This window comes from Astatotilapia calliptera, chromosome 23, assembly GCF_964374335.1.
Source record: "Astatotilapia calliptera chromosome 23, fAstCal68.1, whole genome shotgun sequence".
NCBI classification, from domain to species: Eukaryota; Metazoa; Chordata; class Actinopteri; order Cichliformes; family Cichlidae; genus Astatotilapia; species Astatotilapia calliptera.
This window is the reverse complement of record NC_137443.1, coordinates 43,300,110-43,319,040: the sequence shown is the minus strand read 5'-3', so window position 1 is coordinate 43,319,040 and position 18,931 is coordinate 43,300,110. Positions and strand designations below refer to the sequence as shown.

General features: G+C 46.6%; 1 protein-coding gene across 1 annotated transcript in view; it reads right to left on the bottom strand.

The window, feature by feature from the left end:
- The window catches only part of LOC113017716 (NACHT, LRR and PYD domains-containing protein 12-like), a 1,242,929-nt gene that overhangs the window by 1,005,175 nt on the left and 218,823 nt on the right, over positions 1-18,931 (bottom strand). The window lies entirely within an intron of this gene.

Here is an 18,931-nt window from a genome sequence, read left to right as displayed (position 1 = left end):
ACCACTCGGGTTCAGGTCCTGGGGTCCATTCCTCCCAATCACGCCCCTCCAGGTTTCACTGTTGTTGCCCACATGAGCATTTAAGTCTCCCAGTAGGACCCTCCAGTGTCCCACCCAGGGACTCCAAGAAGGCTGGGTACTCTGAACCCCAACCCGGAGGCACAGATAACAAACCCTCTCATCCACTGGGAGGAACCCCAACATACAGGCAGCAAGCTGAAGGGACACCAGGATACCCACCCCAGGCCGCCGCCTCTCACCAGGGGCAACTCCAGACTGAGACAGAGTCCAGCCCCTCTCCAGGAGGCTGGTTCCAGAGCCCAAGCCGTGTGTTGAGGTGAGCCTGACTATATCTAGCCGGTTCCTCTCAACCTCACGCACTAACTCAGGCTCCTTCCCCACCAGAGAGGTGACATTCAATGTCCCAATTGCCAGTCTTGCGGTTTGGTTCGCTCCTGGGCGGCGCCCACAATGCACCCAACACACATTAGTTGGTATCAAATGAGCACAACTCATCATTAATCCCACTCCATGGTCCTTAGGGTGGCACAGTTGCTTCACTCTCTCCTCTTATTCCATTAGAAAGCATTCTGTATGTCCCTAATATAACTGAGAACTTCAATAAAATTGTCATGGTCTGGTTGGGCACCTGCAGGTCTCAGACAGCGGCTCCTCCTCCTTTAGGCGGAGTCCGGTTGCCCCTCCCTGGCTGACCACCTGTGAGCAATCGTGCCAGCGGTATATCAGACCTGCGCTCTCAACCACTCATCGCCTGAGTATCTCCTATTCCCATGTTAGTTCAGTGGAGCATCCTAAAACCTTGTCTTAACGCCGTGTGATGACTGACCTGTCTTTTCTTGTCCTCAGCGATAGCACCCGGAGTGGAGATCTTGTTCCCCTCGCTCCCGTCCTCCTGGACCTGGGCCGCCAGCTGCTCACACAACGTGGCCTGCCGACCCACTGCTCACCTGCCTGCCTCCCCACGCCTCGACCGCTTCCGGGTTTTCCGCTCCACCTGTCCCCTCCATCTGAAACCAATGCCCCGGCCCCTACCTAGTCCTGTTTCTACCTCCCCGCTGTCCCCGCTGTTCAGCCGTCTCCTAGAGGTGTCTAGGTCGCCCTCATTTTCACAGACTAATCCTACGCGCCACTAGTGTGGTGGCGTCGCTTTGTGTTTCACCTTTGTTTTCCTGTGGGCGGAAATAAATCATTTGTTTTCTGTCACCTCGCTTCCGGGTTGGTTTCTGCGCCTGTGTCCATCCCTGTTCCCTCGTGCCGTTGAGCCGTGACAGTATACTCAGGCCAGTTATATGGACACAGCGGACCCAGCCCGCGTAGCGATCAGTAAGCAGGGGGCTATTATCGGTAGCCACGAACAGACGCTGCAGTACCTACTGGCTCAAGTGCACACACTCACAGACGAGCAGGCTAAAATGCAATCCGACATTCAGTCCCTTCAACCCTCGGCGGAGTCGGAACCCGCCGCCGGTAGCTCAGCGCTGCCCGCCCCGACCGCGCCGTTGCCTCAGCCCGCGGCGGATCCCGAGCCCCAGCGGGGTCACCTGTTTCGCGACGCGGCCTCCCCGGAGCCGGAGCCGTATGCGGGTGACCCAGGGGCCTGTAGCGGTTTTCTGTTACAGTGCGAGCTGGCGTTCGGACGTTCGCCCCGCTCTTTCGTTTCGGACACGGTTCGAGTTTCTTATATAATTGGGAAACTGCGCGACCGAGCCCTGAATTGGGCCGAGGCTTACCTGAGCACACACCCGTTGCCGTCCTGTAGCTACGATGCTTTTCTCGGTGAATTCAAAAGGACTTTTGCCCACCCCGTCTCGGTGGGCAGTGCGGTTCGCCGGCTGTTAAATCTCCGCCAGGGCCGCCGTAGCATCGCGGACTACTTGATCGACTTCCGCACCGCCGCAGCGGCAGTCGGCTGGCCCGATAAAGCCCTTCAGGGAGTCTACTCGCAGTCGCTTAACGAGGACATGAAGGATCAGCTAGCGTCCCGTGACGAACCGGTTACCTTCGAGGAGTTAGCCACGCTCTCGCTTCGCATTGACAACAGACTGCGGGAGCGAGAGCGGGAGAGGAACTCCAGCACCCGTCGGCCAGTGCGGCGTGCGTCACCTGTTTACATTCCCCCGTCGCCACTTCCGGTTCAGCCATCAGCCCCAGTCGCTGGGGAGAGGGCTGACCCGGAACCGGAACCCATGCAGCTCGGGCGATCCCGGTTGTCTCCGCAAGAGAGAGAGAGACGTCGCCGCGCTCGTTCGTGTTTTTACTGCGGTTCCGCGGAGCATTTCATTGCCGCCTGTCCGGAGAAGGGAAAAGGGGACGCCCGCCGGTAAGTCCGGGGATACGGGTGGGCGGTACCTATAGTGATTCTAAGCCCCGCTTCCTGTTGCCGGTTACGCTCTTGCTCGGCTCCGCAACCCACACGTCCCGGGCGTTAATCGATTCGGGCGCTGAGCAGAGTCTCATTGATATGAAACTAGCCAAGCAACTGAATATTCCCCTGTTCGAGTTGGAGTCTAGCCTCCCAGTTAAAGCACTGGATAACCAAGTTTTCTCCCACATCACTCACCGTACCGCCCCTGTTACTGTAGTCGCCTCAGGCAACCATAGGGAAAGGCTCCCCTTCCTGACGTTCCATTCCTCCAGCATCCCCATCGTCCTTGGTTTCACCTGGCTAAAGCTACATAACCCACATCTGGATTGGGCTGGGCAAAATGTAATAAGTTGGAGCCCGTTTTGCCATGCCAATTGTCTCGTCTCAGCCCCGCCGTCAGCCGTTGCCGAGCCCGCACGTGACGCGAGTGCTGCCGTGGACCTTTCTGTCGTACCGTCAGTGTACCACGATTTGAGGGAGGTGTTTAACAAGGACAAAGCCCAAGCACTGCCCCCGCACAGGCCATATGACTGTTCCATTACGTTGTTACCGGGCTCCCCCCTACCCACGAGCCGCCTTTACAATCTGTCTCATCCTGAGAAGGCAGCCATGGAAAAGTACATAAAGGATTCCCTGGCGGCCGGCATCATCAGACCCTCCTCTTCGCCTGTCGGGGCCGGATTCTTCTTTGTCGGTAAGAAGGACGGCTCGCTCCGTCCCTGTATTGATTACAGGAGGCTTAATGACATAACAGTAAAAAACAAATACCCATTGCCGCTGATCAGTTCCGCCTTTGAGCCGCTTCACGGTGCCACCATTTTTACCAAGTTAGACCTCAGGAATGCATATCACCTCGTCAGAATCAGGGAGGGCGACGAGTGGAAAACCGCTTTTAACACTCACTTGGGGCACTTCGAATATTTAGTGATGCCCTTCGGTCTCACAAACGCCCCGGCGGTCTTTCAAAACCTGGTGAACGACGTCCTGCGAGATTTCCTGGACCGCTTCGTCTTCGTTTATCTCGACGATATTCTGATTTTTTCCAAAGACGTGGTGGAACATCGGGCGCACGTCAGAGCCGTGCTGCAGCGGTTGCTGGAAAACAAATTGTACGTAAAGGCGGAGAAATGCGTGTTCCACTCACCTTCCGTCTCCTTCCTGGGCTACGTCCTCGCGGGGGGGCAGGTGAAGACTGACCCAGCTAAGGTTACGGCAGTCGTGCAGTGGCCCGTACCTGCGTCCCGGCGGCATCTGCAGCGCTTCTTGGGCTTCGCAAACTTCTACCGGCGCTTCGTCAGGAACTACAGCCAGGTAGCAGCGCCGCTGACCCGGCTGACGTCACCGAAGCTCCCTTTTATTTGGAGCCAGGAGGCCGGAGCAGCGTTTACCAAGTTAAAGGCACTGTTTACCTCGGCGCCGGTTTTGGTTCACCCCGACCCCGGGAGACAGTTTATTCTCGAGGTGGATGCATCTGACATCGGGGTGGGGGCGGTGTTATCCCAGCGCTCCGGCACGGCGTCCAAGCTCCATCCGTGCGCCTTTTTCTCCCGTCGTTTATCACCTGCTGAGCGGAATTACGACGTGGGGGATAGGGAACTGTTGGCTGTGAAGCTGGCCTTGGAGGAGTGGCGGCACTATCTCGAGGGGGCGGAGCACCCATTCATAGTGTGGACAGATCACAAGAACTTGACGTACATTCGTGCAGCCAAGAGACTGAACTCACGTCAGGCACGCTGGTCCATGTTTTTCAGTCGCTTTAACTTTTCAATCTCTTACCGCCCAGGGTCCCGCAACGTGAAACCGGATGCCCTTTCCCGGCAGTTTGACGCCGCGGGGGAGTCGTCCGCCGTGCCCACCATCCTCCCTGCGAGCGTCAAGGTTGGTTCCCTCACGTGGGAGGTGGAGGAGGACATCCGTCGGGCACTGGAGACCGAGCCGGACCCCGGCACAGGGCCCCCTGACCGCCGCTTTGTCCCTAAGGCGGCCCGCTCCAAAGTGATCGACTGGGTCCACAAGGGGAGATTCTCCTGCCATCCAGGAGGCGTGCGGACGAGTGCCCTTATTAAAAGGTATTTCTGGTGGGGGTCTATTGATAAAGATGTCAAGGAGTATGTGGCCGCCTGCTGTGTTTGTGCTAGGGGCAAATCTAACACGCAACGCCCGGCTGGGTTGCTGCAGCCTCTCTCTATTCCACGGCGCCCCTGGTCGCATATTTCTTTGGATTTCGTTACTGGTCTACCTGTTTCTTCTGGCAAGACCGCGATCCTCACTGTGGTCGACAGGTTTTCCAAAGCAGCTCACTTTGTCGCCCTCGAGAGACTCCCCACATCCACTGAAACCGCTAATCTGCTAGTCGACCATGTGTTTAGGCTGCACGGGATACCCTCGGAGGTCGTCTCAGACAGGGGACCGCAATTTACATCGCAGGTCTGGAGGGCGTTCTGTACATCCCTGGGAGCGAAGCCATGTTTGAGCTCTGGACACCACCCTCAGACTAATGGTCAGACTGAACGCCTCAACCAGGAATTGGAGGCCACTCTCCGCTGCGTCGCTGCCTCCAACCCGGCTTCCTGGTCATCGTTATTGCCGTGGGCGGAGTACGCACACAACTCCCTCACCTCGTCAGCGACGGGTCTCTCGCCTTTTGAGGCCTCTCTCGGCTACCAGCCACCCCTTTTTCCGGAGCGCGAGACCGACCTTGAGGTCCCCTCCATCCAGCACCATCTGCAACGCTGCCGACGGGTGTGGTCGCGCACCCGCCGGGCCTTGGGCCTGTCCGTCGCCCGCCAGCGCCGCTACGCGGATCGCCGCCGCAAGGCGGCACCTGCCTACGCCCGGGGACAGAAGGTGTGGCTATCCGCCAGAGACATTCCCCTCAGGACGGACTCCCGCAAGTTGGCCCCACGCTTCATCGGTCCTTTTGAGGTGGAGCGGGTGGTTGGCCGCTCCGCGGTCAGGCTAAAGTTGCCCTCCTCGTTACGGGTCCACCCGACCTTCCACGTCTCCCAAGTCAAGCCGGTTGTTGTGAGTCCGTTGTGCCCGCCTCCTGCTGCCCCGCCGCCCGCCCGGCTCATCGGTGGGCATCCTGTCTTCACGGTCCGCCGCATCCTGGATGTACGCCGCCGGGGAAGGGGCAGGCAGTTCCTGGTCGACTGGGAGGGGTACGGCCCGGAGGAGAGGTCCTGGGTTCCCCGGTCCCGGATTCTCGACCCCGCCTTGCTTTCGGCATTCTACAGAGGCCGGTCGCCGAGAGGCGACCCTTGAGGGGGGGGTGGTGTCATGGTCTGGTTGGGCACCTGCAGGTCTCAGACAGCGGCTCCTCCTCCTTTAGGCGGAGTCCGGTTGCCCCTCCCTGGCTGACCACCTGTGAGCAATCGTGCCAGCGGTATATCAGACCTGCGCTCTCAACCACTCATCGCCTGAGTATCTCCTATTCCCATGTTAGTTCAGTGGAGCATCCTAAAACCTTGTCTTAACGCCGTGTGATGACTGACCTGTCTTTTCTTGTCCTCAGCGATAGCACCCGGAGTGGAGATCTTGTTCCCCTCGCTCCCGTCCTCCTGGACCTGGGCCGCCAGCTGCTCACACAACGTGGCCTGCCGACCCACTGCTCACCTGCCTGCCTCCCCACGCCTCGACCGCTTCCGGGTTTTCCGCTCCACCTGTCCCCTCCATCTGAAACCAATGCCCCGGCCCCTACCTAGTCCTGTTTCTACCTCCCCGCTGTCCCCGCTGTTCAGCCGTCTCCTAGAGGTGTCTAGGTCGCCCTCATTTTCACAGACTAATCCTACGCGCCACTAGTGTGGTGGCGTCGCTTTGTGTTTCACCTTTGTTTTCCTGTGGGCGGAAATAAATCATTTGTTTTCTGTCACCTCGCTTCCGGGTTGGTTTCTGCGCCTGTGTCCATCCCTGTTCCCTCGTGCCGTTGAGCCGTGACAAAAATCTCTGAATCTAACAATATAAAAATGGCACTGAGTCTGTGTCTGCATTTGTGTGACATTAATGTTCCACTTTAAGTTGGAGGTTTTGACTCCCACTTTTAACTCCTTCTCTTAATGTGGACGATCATACAGCTGGCTTCTTGAAAGGGGGGTGGGTGGGGGGCATACTACAGCCAAACTACACAACAGGACAAATGAAAAGAACAATCACAACTTCTCCTGTATCAGTGTGTTGCAGTGATTGTTTAGTTTTACTATCACTCAGTGTTTCTCATCAAAGGCAGTGCAACTGTCTGTGACACTGTGGCACTCTGTCAAGATTGTTGCACATTTGTGTCTCCTTTATAAAGTCAAACAGGATTTTGAATTGTCTGACATTTGCACGGGAATCTGGAGGAGGGAGACGGGCCTTCTTCAGTTTCCTAAGAAACTGTAGTAACTCTAACTCTACTCTAAGAGAGAGATCCACTAATGCCTCGCACCAACACAAACTGGGTTCTGGAGTCAAAGAGCTGTTAGTGTTTACAAATCGAGCGCAGCGACAGGATTGTGTGTCAGAGACAGAATCTCAAAGATTTTTGTGACCCTGATGAAGACCCAATTCTGGACATTCAAACTGTGTTATGAATGTTTTTAACATCTACAGATCATTATCCAGATATTTAATACAAATAAGCATGTCTTATATTTGTGTTTTATACATTTGAACTCACATCTCCTGTGTTTAGAAAACAGCAGAACTTTTGTAATTGGCCCAAAAAACGAACCATGTCTGTAAGCGCTGTTTTGAGCCTTTTAGCAAATCTTGCCCTAAACAGCCTGTTGCTGTTACAAAGCAGAGGAAACATAGTGGAGTCTAATTGTTGCACCGTGGAGCTCAGCTGAACTCAGTTCTGGGAGTTGAAATCAACAGAAAGTGTTTCATTTGACACTGAAACAGTTTCTTTTCCATCCATGAAGGAAGCTTTTGTATTTCACTCAGCAAAATATACAGTCTGGACTGCACAACATTTCAGACTGCATGTGATCTGTGCACAAAAACATCGAGCTTCATGGACACACGCAGGTCCTGCTCCACTTCCTGCTGTTGCCATGGCTTTGCTCTCGTCTTGCATTCAGTCTAATTACAGCTTCTTATTCAAACTCTGCACGTCACTAATTCCTGGTCTCTCCTTGTTGAATACTTTTTATCTTCAGCTGTCCTTGAAATCATTGAAAATCATACAGTTATGTCTATAAGACTTTGGACAGAAACAACTTTCTCTAACTTTGGTTCTGTAAATTACAACAATGAATTTGAAATGATACAACTCAGATGTAGTTTCAGCTTTAATTCAGTGGGTTGCATTAAAATGTGAGGAACTAAAGCATTTTTTAGAATTATCCTATGGAGCCCCGCAGGATGTGCTGTATCAAGCATGCACCGGGACGAAGGAAAGACGGGTGGACTTCCTGGTGGAGCTTGCAAGAGAGCTGGCTCACTCTCATGTAGCTGGGAAGAAGGCAAGAAAAGAACAGTTGCTTCGGACACAACCCTCCACACCTAGCCCTGGAAAAAGAGCCATGTGTCAGGTCAAACACAAATGCAAGAACAATCATGCCACTGTGCGATGTGTTCACTGCTACAGATACACATGTGGTAAATGCAGACTACAGATACCATGGCAGTGCCAGGATTGTGAGTGATTGCTGCAAATGTTGAAATGTACTCACTCGCTTTTTATTATTATTTGTAAATATGTGTACAAATGGTTGGTTTTTTTGTACTGTTTTTATCAATAAATCTCAGCAACAAAGGACCTACACCCATGTGTGTTGATTTCTCCCTAAGATGGCAAACTGAAACACAAGTTTCCTCGTGGCTCAGGAAACTAACCACTCCAAGTTGGTGACTTTTGGAGATTTATTTTCCTGGATGATTGAGAATGCATCAAGACGAACACAAAAGGAAGTTCACCGCTTTTAGCAGCTCCCCCCCAGACAAACAAAGAGGCAGTTGGCAGTTAGAAATCAGCAATCATTCACACACCCCCACTCCCCTCCAGAATTCTCAGGTAACAACCTAATTTACATATGAATGACTAGCCAATTTAGCTTCCACTTGGCTGAAGCTAAAGCCTAGCTAAAAGCCTACCAGCCATTTGGCAACTCAGCCCATCACACGTCCACGTCTCTCCTTGTTTCGTCTTTTATTATGAAAGGGTTGTGTTTCCATGTTCAGTGTGTTTCATGTTGCTTCCCCTGTGGTGTCAGGTTCATTTGTGTCAGCTGTGTTTCCACTTCCCTCCTTTCTCTTCTGTGTATTTAAGTCCGCTGTCTTCCTCTGGGCAGTGTTGGTGCGTTTTCCTCCGTTCACGTTATTCCGGGTTTCAGGTTATCTCCTGATTCTGTTTAGGTCCATGTTCATGTTCATGTTTTTTCATCAGAGTTTCTCGCATGCACCTCCTCGGATTCATGTTCATGTTTTTCTTGTCATAGTTGTCATAGTCATACCGAGTTATTCCCAGGATAGGTTTTAGTTTTAGTTTCCGCTCCTGTTTGCTGGGCCTTGTTTTGTGTTCGTGTTTTTCAACCTAATAAATGGTTTGTTTTTTTGTTAAGATTCAGTTCCATCTCTCCCTTGTCTGCTTCCGGGTTCATATTGCAATCACATCAGCCACAGTGACAATAAACTTATTTTGATTTTTAACTTTCTTTATTTTTTCAACAATATTATGTACATATATATAAACATTTTGCATCTTACAATATAAAGCCTGGATCCTGCACATATTGCACTTTGAACTTTAACTGTGTTGTCTGTTTATTGGAGATTGTACTACTTGAATTCATTATCCTGGTGATATAACACATTAATTCTCCATTTGGAATCAATATAGTATATAATACAATATCTGTCTATCCATCTATATAGCTATTGAATTGAACTGGAGTGAATGGAAGAGAATTAAATAATGGATTTCATGTTCATGTTTATCTATGTTGTAACAGTGACGACTTGAGACATCTGTTTGGCACTATATGAAGAGAATTAAATAAAATTTAAATGAAAATGATATTAACTGTATTTATACATTTTATATTTTTGGATGAGACACTGTCAGTGTGCTGTTATATAACTCAGGTATTTTTAAGGCCTGACTGGTGGCATTGGTGCCCATTGCTTTACTGTGCTGTTGGATGTGTATGTGGGCTATCCCTTGTACCTGACATTTGATTGGGCATCACTGTGTTGCTATGGTATGATCCTGGTAGTTGTTGTTAATAAAACAATAACAAATTCAAATTCAAACATTGCTGCATTCTTCTGTCACTGAGGATTCCAAACCTGCACTCAGTCTCCTCATTACTTTGGTATTGAACAGACAAACTTTGGAGCTCCTGCAAACTTTATTCACAAACTGCAAATATTTTACACAAATCTGCGACTGACAACAAGCACAGAGACTTCAAACAATCACTGAAGTAAGGACTGAAAGATTTACTTTAAAACAATAATGATTAAGACCTTTTTCGTAAGGTTGTTTTCCCTTGATTGCCAGCTGTTACTGTTTTTATCTTCATATCTTTCATATTTGTCCACCTAAACAATGCTTTAATGATACAGTTTGAGAAGTTTGATATGAATTTATCCAACTGACTTGAAAATGAAACTGACAACTGTCCTGTAATCTTACACAGAGAAACCAAATCCTGCGTCTTTGCCTTGACAGACGCCTAAAATGGCTCGAGCTGTGGTAAGTTACCCTTCACTGTGTCTGTTTCTAAACATTAAATCGTGTGAATTTTTAAAGAAAAATCCAACAACAACAATAATAATATGTAACAGAGCAAAACGTCAGATGACTTGAATGTTCCTCTGCAACACAAAGTCAAAGTCTGCCTCCTCCACAGGCAAAGGAGAAGCTCCCACGCTCATCCAGTGCAGACCGTTGTGCTCTGGACAATGAAGTTCCCGCTTTCATGTTCCGACCTATCAGCGCACCTGCATGTGAGCTCCTAAGTCCACCACCTGCTGATGCCAGCTTTCAGTCGAAGGACACAGACAAGATCATGCATCCAGATTTGAAAAACGATCGTTCATCCCTGGATGATGACGTGACATTTTTCATGTGTCCTAGCGATGTTCCTCTGCCTCCGAGACCTCCACCCACTGCAGAGTTAGGTCTCTGCAGAAAGCGCAGGTATTCTACTGCTTTTTCTGTTAATGATGAAGAGGAACATTTGATGCCCAAACGCATGAGGCTGATGAGTTCTGATGTACCAGTTTCTTCAGTTCCTCCACCTGCTGATGCCAGCTTTCATGCAAAGGACACAGACAAGATCATTAATCCAGATTTGAAAAACGATCGTTCATCCCTGGATGATGACGTGACGTTTTTCATGTGTCCTAGCGATGTTCCTCTGCCTCCGAGACCTCCACCCACTGCAGAGTTAGGTCTCTGCAGAAAGCGCAGATATTCTACTGCTTTTTCTGTGGAGGATGAAGAGGAACATTTGATGCCCAAACGCATGAGACTGATGAGTTCTGATGTACCAGTTTCTTCAAATCCTCCACCTGCTGATGCCAGCTTTCATGCAAAGGACACTGACAAGATCATGCATCCAGATTTGAAAAACGATCGTTCATCCCTGGATGATGAAGTGATGTTTTTCATGTGTCCTACTGATGTTCCTCTGCCTCCGAGACCTCCACCCACTGCAGAGTTAGGTCTCTGCAGAAAGCGCAGGTATTCTACTGCTTTTTCTGTTAATGATGAAGAGGAACATTTGATGCCCAAACGCATGAGGCTGATGAGTTCTGATGTACCAGTTTCTTCAGTTCCTCCACCTGCTGATGCCAGCTTTCATGCAAAGGACACAGACAAGATCATTAATCCAGATTTGAAAAACGATCGTTCATCCCTGGATGATGAAGTGATGTTTTTCATGTGTCCTACTGATGTTCCTCTGCCTCCGAGACCTCCACCCACTGCAGAGGTAGGTCTCTGCAGAAAGCGCAGATATTCTACTGCTTTTTCTGTTAATGATGAAGAGGAACATTTGATGCCCAAACGCATGAGACTGATGAGTTGGGATGTCTCTAAGTCTCCAGCTGCTGAGAAGGAGTATGTTTGCTTTACGTGTCCTGAAGACAAGAGGTCTGAGTTACCTCTCAGCTCCCTCCAAGGCCATCCACCATCACAGGTCAATAATAATGACACTGACCAGTGTACCATTCTGCTGCCTCCTGAAATCCCAGTACCTCCAAGTCCTGCCCCTGTTGGAGTTCTAGAAACTGTTGATTTTCCTTTTGTTGATAATTAAATACATGTTTGTGGTAATAAATACATTTTTGAGCAAATACATGTTGAGATGATTCGGTTGCTTATGATGGTTATAATTATCCAAACAGTATTATTCCTAATAAGATCTTTACTTTTTCTACTTATTTTCTCCATGACCTATTTTGATGTCTATTTTGAAGATCCACTCATATCATGACAGTATGCTTATTCTCAGTAGAGTGTATAGCCACATGTGAACAAATAATAAATTAAAGTCACTCATTAACAACTTACCACATACGCCGGAGCTGAATTCAAGATGTAAGCAGACGTTTCACAGATATCTTGGTTGTCTTTCCATTTCCTACACTAACAGTATCCTGAGAATTGGCTTATAGAGCTGATATAACGGTGAAATTTGATGACTTAATCGAAGCATCATCAGCTTAAATGCAAATGAATCCACTGTACTTGAGGTAACCTAACACTGACCATGAACGCCACAATCACTGTGCGCCAGTCCAACACAGTGCTTTACTGTGAACTCACCACAGTACTGCAAACTAAAGTGTTTATCTTCCAGTCCAATCCAATCCATCTTTATTGAGAAAGCACTTTAAAAAACCCAGGACAAAACCAAAGTGCTGTACAGTAAATGAGTTAAGAACAATAGAATAAAACATAACAGTAAAAAAATAAAACACATAATACATAAAAAATGTAAACAGCCCTATATTTCAAAACAAGATAAAACAGCAAAAATAAACTAAAAAACTCAAACTAAAAACCAACATCTTACAAGGTGTCAAAGGTCAGGGTGAAGAGATGAGTTTTCAGGAGTGATTTAAGAACAGGCAGAGAAGAAGCCTGTCTAATCTCTAAAGGCAGATCGTGTCACAGTTTCAGAGATGCTGCAGCAAAAGCACGATGTCCTCTAAGTTTACGCTCAGTCCTGGGAACATTCAGGAACAGCTGATCAGCTGACCTGAGACAGCGGGTGGGTTTATAAGACTGTGGCAGCTCAGAGAGTTAAGATGCAGCTAGGTCATGGAGAGCTTTAAGAGACATTAATACCAATAAGCTGCTAACATGATGTTGTATTTTATTTACATGTCTGTTTTAGCACTTTAACATTTGCATCTGTCTAACTGGCTAACCATGCAAGACTATTGTAAGCATTGCTCTGTAATAGTGCGACATTTTGGACCCCAGGAGGTCCTTCTGTATCTGCACGATGTTTGACCTGCAGTCTTTATAGCAGCCTATGTATATTCTTTTAAACCTTTTTATTGTTTTTAAATGATAGTTACGGACCAAATGTTAAACTATATAGTTGAATATATAGTTAAAGTGTTTCTCTAGATACAGAGAAAGGTTTTACATCAAAAGGTCATCTGTCTGCATATAAAACAGAAGCTTTCATGCAGATGCACTTCCTGTTTACAGACTTTGAGGTTTAGGTAGTGACGGGGGTGATTTACTGAGCGTGTAAGTTTTCCTCCTGTCAACACACTCTACAATGCCGCCCACATGCCACTCCTGTCCAGTCTTGAAAGCAAAACATGTATGTATAGTATAAAATGGTGAAATGCTGATTTCCATGTTTCAATTGAATCACTTGATTGTAATCAATTGATTGCAGAGACTTTTGTCAAGACCCTATAGAATCAGAAGTCCCGTGAACATGCACTAATAAAAGCTGCAGTTGTAATAGGGGATAAAGTGGTGTGCACAATGTGTGTTTGGATAAGATGTCAGAAATGCATTCACATTAAAATCACAGGGTTTCTTTCTTTTTCTTATTTTTCTTACATATCATGTAAAAAAACACTCCTGCAACATTTTTTCTCTGCCACAGATTTAGGAGAGGAAGAGTCCAGCATTTCAACACCTGTGCAAATGTTAGTTTATTTGATAGGTGCATCAGTAGTAATTATTTAAATTAGAGTTTTCAGCAGTGTTGTTGTATTTACAGCAAAGTGCCTGCAAAGTGTAAAAACTAATTAACTGATGATACTAGACCCTTAAAAGAGATAAACACCACTAGTCAAGTCATAATGGCTACTTACAAATACATAACCACTCAACACAACCCACACAGTGATCTAATGCACAAAAACAAAGGAGACTTAAACTGGCTGAATCAATTACTGTAAAGAAAACATGGAGGAAGGCTTCCTGTGGTGTCTGTCTGCAGTATAGGTCATAAACCTGCCTCCTGCATTACAGCAGACAGGTCAGGGGTCAAATGAAAAGCAAAATGTTTACCTCAGATAAGGGATGCACCGATACCACTTTTTTGGAAACGAGTACGAGTGCTTGCATTTCAGTACTCGCCGATACCGAGTACTTAATAAAAACATGATTTAAATTTACAGGTAACAGCTTTAGTCCTATAATTTAACAACAAACAAACAAGGGACTGGTTTGGAATTAAGAACATTTATTTAAAATGAAAAGCATGTTGTATGCAACATATTACAGAATAAATAATTATAAAAAAAATTTAAACAGTGACAGTGCAACTCAAGTATTTTTCAGTTTATTTTAAACTCTGCCGCTTTGGACAACACAAGGGGCATTAATAAACATCTTTGCCATTTAGTGCACAATATGTGAATAAACTAACAACATCCACCGACATAGAACTGTGGCAGTCAGTGCAACTGAGGTAGGTATTAACATCGAGTCTAAGATGACTCACTAAATGGAGAGAAACAGTGAGTGGCAGGGTTTTTTAAGAAAAGTAGCTTTTCTGCATCATCAGCAGTCAGACTGTTTCTGTTTTCATCTATAATGTGTGACACTGAGCTAAAAAGCCTTTCACTGTCCACACTGCTACATGGGGCTGAGAGCTATTTACAGGCTATTTTAGCCAAAGTGGGGAACCTGATTTTGTTGACACCCCAGTACTTCAGAGGACTGTCTTCACGAGGGCTTGGGGCCTCTCCGAGGTATGTGTCGAGCTCAATGGCAGCACCTGCTGCCAGCGGCAGCCTGGGCCTTGAGGAACAGTTTAGCAGGAGGTTCTGCAGCTTCTGCCCGACTCCCCTCTGCCTCAGCTCTAGAAGCTCCTGCTTCAGGTGCAGCTTGGCCTCTGGAGCAGTGTTGTTGGAGAAGAAGCGCTCTTTATACCTGCACAAAATTCATAAATGTATTAATATGTGGAAAAATAGGACTGATGTCATGTAATATGTGCTGTTCCAGCGTGTCTGTATGTCCTGCTGCAGTCTCTTTATTGGCTGGTTGAGCTGTCCCTGAATGTCCTCGAGGCGGGAGTAGGCTAAGGCGTTTAAAATGTTTAAAATGCCCAACTATTTTCCGTCCCACTGCTTTAGCATCAGCTATGCTCCTCTGTGCTAATAAGCGTGGGTAAATAAGCGTGGGAAAACTCTTTGTACTCGTTGTCGTGTTGGGATTTTAGGTGCTTGATTAAATTACTTGTGTTAAATGCGCTACCTTTAGAGCCTCCTCTGGACAATTTCGATGAGCACAATTTGCAGTCCGCCTTTGTTTTCGTGTCTTCGTTCACTTTGAAATAGTTCCACACGGCTGACTTGTCTCGCCTCGCCTTCTCCCAGCTCTGAGATGCAGCCGGGGCCTGTGGGGCGGGCACTCGGCGCCTGTGATTAACCCCTTACATGCCGCTCAAACATAGACAGGTCTCAGACCGTGGTATCAGTCCTCGGTATCGGGGAACTTTTAACGAGTACTTTAGAAAATGTGGTATCGAGGCCGATACCAGATACCGGTATCGGTGCATCCCTACCTCAGATTAAATATTTCCCAAAGTAAATTGGACTGAACTGGCCAGTTAAATACACGAGAGGATACGAATAGAAAAAAAAAATCTAAAAACAAAGAATGAAAACCAACTATTAATTTAATACTTAAGTCTGTGAAGGTTCTCAGTCATCCAGGTCATCGTAGTCTAAGGAGCTTGGAAAGAAAAGCGTCTGGACTTCTTGAGTTGCTTGAAGACGTTTCACCTCTCATCCGAGAAGCTTCTTCAGTTCTAAGGGTCAATGGTGGGGAGTCCCAGACTTAAAACCAGTGGGAGTTTCCCCCCAAAGAGGGACAAAGGACCCCTGATGATCCTCTACCTAATCACATGAGCCAAGGTGTGAAAGCGGGTGTGGGTCCTAATCAGCCAGGGTTTCGGGTGAGCTCATTGTGAAACCTGGCCCCACCTTATCATGTGATTTCCTGAGGTCAGATGGCCCAGGATGTAAATGGTCTGAGATCCCTTCCCAGACGCCTTAACGTCCAATGAAAACAACACATCATTTTCTCTCCAGTTACCCTCAGCAGTCCAACAGACCTCCAGCACCAGTAAAACTTTAACCAGAAATAGTTTATGGGACATGTGTCGTTATTTATGTTTGTGGAAATGTGCATTAAATTAAAATAAAGATGCTGGTGTCTGACGTTACTGACTTCCCAATTGTGTGGCTTCTGGTGTGGCTTTCACAATTCAATTTTCAATTCAATTTTATTTGCACAGCGACAAATCACAACAATATAAAGTCGCCTCAAGGCGCTTTATATTGTAAGGCAGACCCTACAATAATACATACAGAGAAAAAGCACAACAATCATATGACTCCCTATGAGTGAGCAGTCTGGAGACAGTGGGAAGGAAAAACTCCCTTTTAACAGGAAGAAACCTCCAGCAGAACCAGGCTCAGGGAGGGGCGGGGCCATCTGCTGCGACCGGTTGGGATGAGAGAAGGAAGACAGGATAAAGACACGCTGTGGAAGAGAGACAGAGGTTAATAACAGGTATGATTCAGTGCAGAGAGCTGCATTAACACACAGTGAGTAGGAAAGGTGACTGAAGAAGAAATACGCATTGCATCATGGGAATCCCTCAGCCACATACACCTGTTGCACTACACAACAAATGCAAGCATGTCAGTTTTATTCATTTTATGCTCATCTTCGTACAAATTTTAAAGGTAATGCAGTCAAAACTTTGTAAGTATCTGAGTGATTGGATGAAGCGGTTTGATGACGTAACACGTATTAGATTATAATATTATTTTATGCCATGTTAGACCCCTAATTAAAGATGGTGAATTATTATGTAGTTTTAGTTGGCATTATTCTCCTGAATTAGAAGAAGCTGATAACTATTGCATTAGTTAAACTGATTTGCATTACATTAAACTGCTGACTTGTTGTGAATGAATGATATTGTTTTATGATGCATTATACTGCTGAGTTATAAGAAATACTGTTCGCAGAAAGTTATTGTCTTATTTGTCTGATTAGAAGAGAACAGAATATACTGGAGTTTTCTGCCCCATCTCAGCAGGAGCAGATAGACGGGGAGCCAAGGTCGTAGCTTAGGCGCTGTGTGAGAGAAAGCATGTGAATGTTTAGGCTTTTTATGATAAGGTGGAGGCACCAGAGGCTATAAGAGTTTGAGCAATGCTCCACCATTTTAAGATCTGAGGCTGTCTGCATCAGTGCCCATCTCCCACGCGTGTGATCATTAAAATCATCGTTTGACTCAACCCGACCGGACCAGTGTTGTTATTGTGGTTTTTCCTCTTGTCTCCATCCCCAATATTTTGAACCATAACACACGCTATTTTAGTTTAAAATGCTTATAATGTTATGATAAATGGTAGTTTTGTTGTTACTTTTACAATATTATCCATCCTTCAGTTTCAGCGAACATGACAGTTAGCAGTGTAATAATTCCTCTGTGATAAAGAAAAATTAGCTTGTTTTCTTTTTGTGTGGGAGCTCGCACAGTGTTTCAACTTTACAGCCTTTTAATATGAAAGTCCTGTCAGTACACTTCCTTTTTACATCATTTCACACTTGCCCCGTGAAGGGCAACAGTCTGACGTCTGCTTAGCCAGGAAAGCTTCAGCTTGTTTCTTTCCGCACATCTTCCTCTTCACTGTCGGTGGCTCATAGACATGTTAACAAGCATGGACGTATCAAAACTTTGCTTGATTTTGCTGTTACCACTAGCTGTGTCCCATGATGCTGAAGGTAATACAAGGAAACTATTTTCATTATGCATTATTAATATTTTTAAATTTATAACCTCCTTGCTTTTAGTTTAAACTAAACACATTATTATGGGATTAAAAAGATGGTTTAACATTCACAAAATATAGAAACTAAAGTCCTCTCTGACACAGGCTGAATCTTGTATTTACCGTATTTTGCTGTCCCTGTTTACAGAGACTGTTGTGAAGACAGTCAGGAGAGAACACGATGTCACTCGGATTTGCAACAAGGAAAGTCAGACTACTATTGTTTTGATTATCTGTAAGATCAAAAGACAGAGGGACACAGGAGGAGAGTGTCATCTGCTGTATCGACACGGAGAGAACGTTACTCAGGAATGTGACCCCAGGTTCTCAATAACAAAAGAAAATCAGACTGCCTTTCTGGAGCTGACCAGTTTAACACCAGCTGATAGTGGGAACTTCACCTGTGAGTGTACAAACACTGAAGGGACATATATTGTCCATATCAGTGTCACTGTGGAAGGTAAATGCATTTTGGTTTCTTTATTTGACACAGTTATTCAGCACTGTGTTAGCATTGTATTGACCTGCTTATGTGTTTTTTATTCTTGTAATTTGTTCATTTCTTTTCTTCTTATTTTCACTTACAGCAGTTTAAATACTCTCACTGACTCATTTATCAGGTACATCTTTGAACCGAGTTGGACCACCTTCAGCCATCAAACATGTCTTCATTTTTTGTGGCACAACAAGGCGCTAAAAACATTCCTCAAAGATTCTCAAGACATATTGAAATTACATCATCACACAGTTGCTGCAGATTCGTCAGCTGCTCTTACTTGAAGCAAACTTTCCGTTCCACCACATCCCAAAGGTGCTCTGCTGGATTGAGATCTGGTGACTGCGCAGGCCGTACATGATTTGAGCGCCGTGACATGGTGTGGTATCCTGCTGGAAGCAGCCATCAGACGATGGGTATTTTTTGGGCATAAAGACATGAATGTGGTCAGCAACAACCTTCAGGGAGGCTGTGGTGTTTAAATGATGCTCAGTGGTTACTACAGGGTCCAAAGTTTGCAAAGAAAATCCCCCACAGAGCATTACACCACCAGCAGTCTGAACTGTTAGAAATCAACTCATCGGGCAAGGCATCGTTTTTTTAGTCTTCTGTTGTCCAGACTTGCAAACTGTAGCCTCAGCTTGCTGTTGTTAGAGGACAGCAGTGATATCCAGTGTGGTCCGCTCTGCCTCAAGGTTTGATGTGTAAACAGCATTTTTACCCAGAGAATCACAGCTCACTGGATATTTTCTATTTTTCAGACCATTGTCTGTGAACAGAGATGA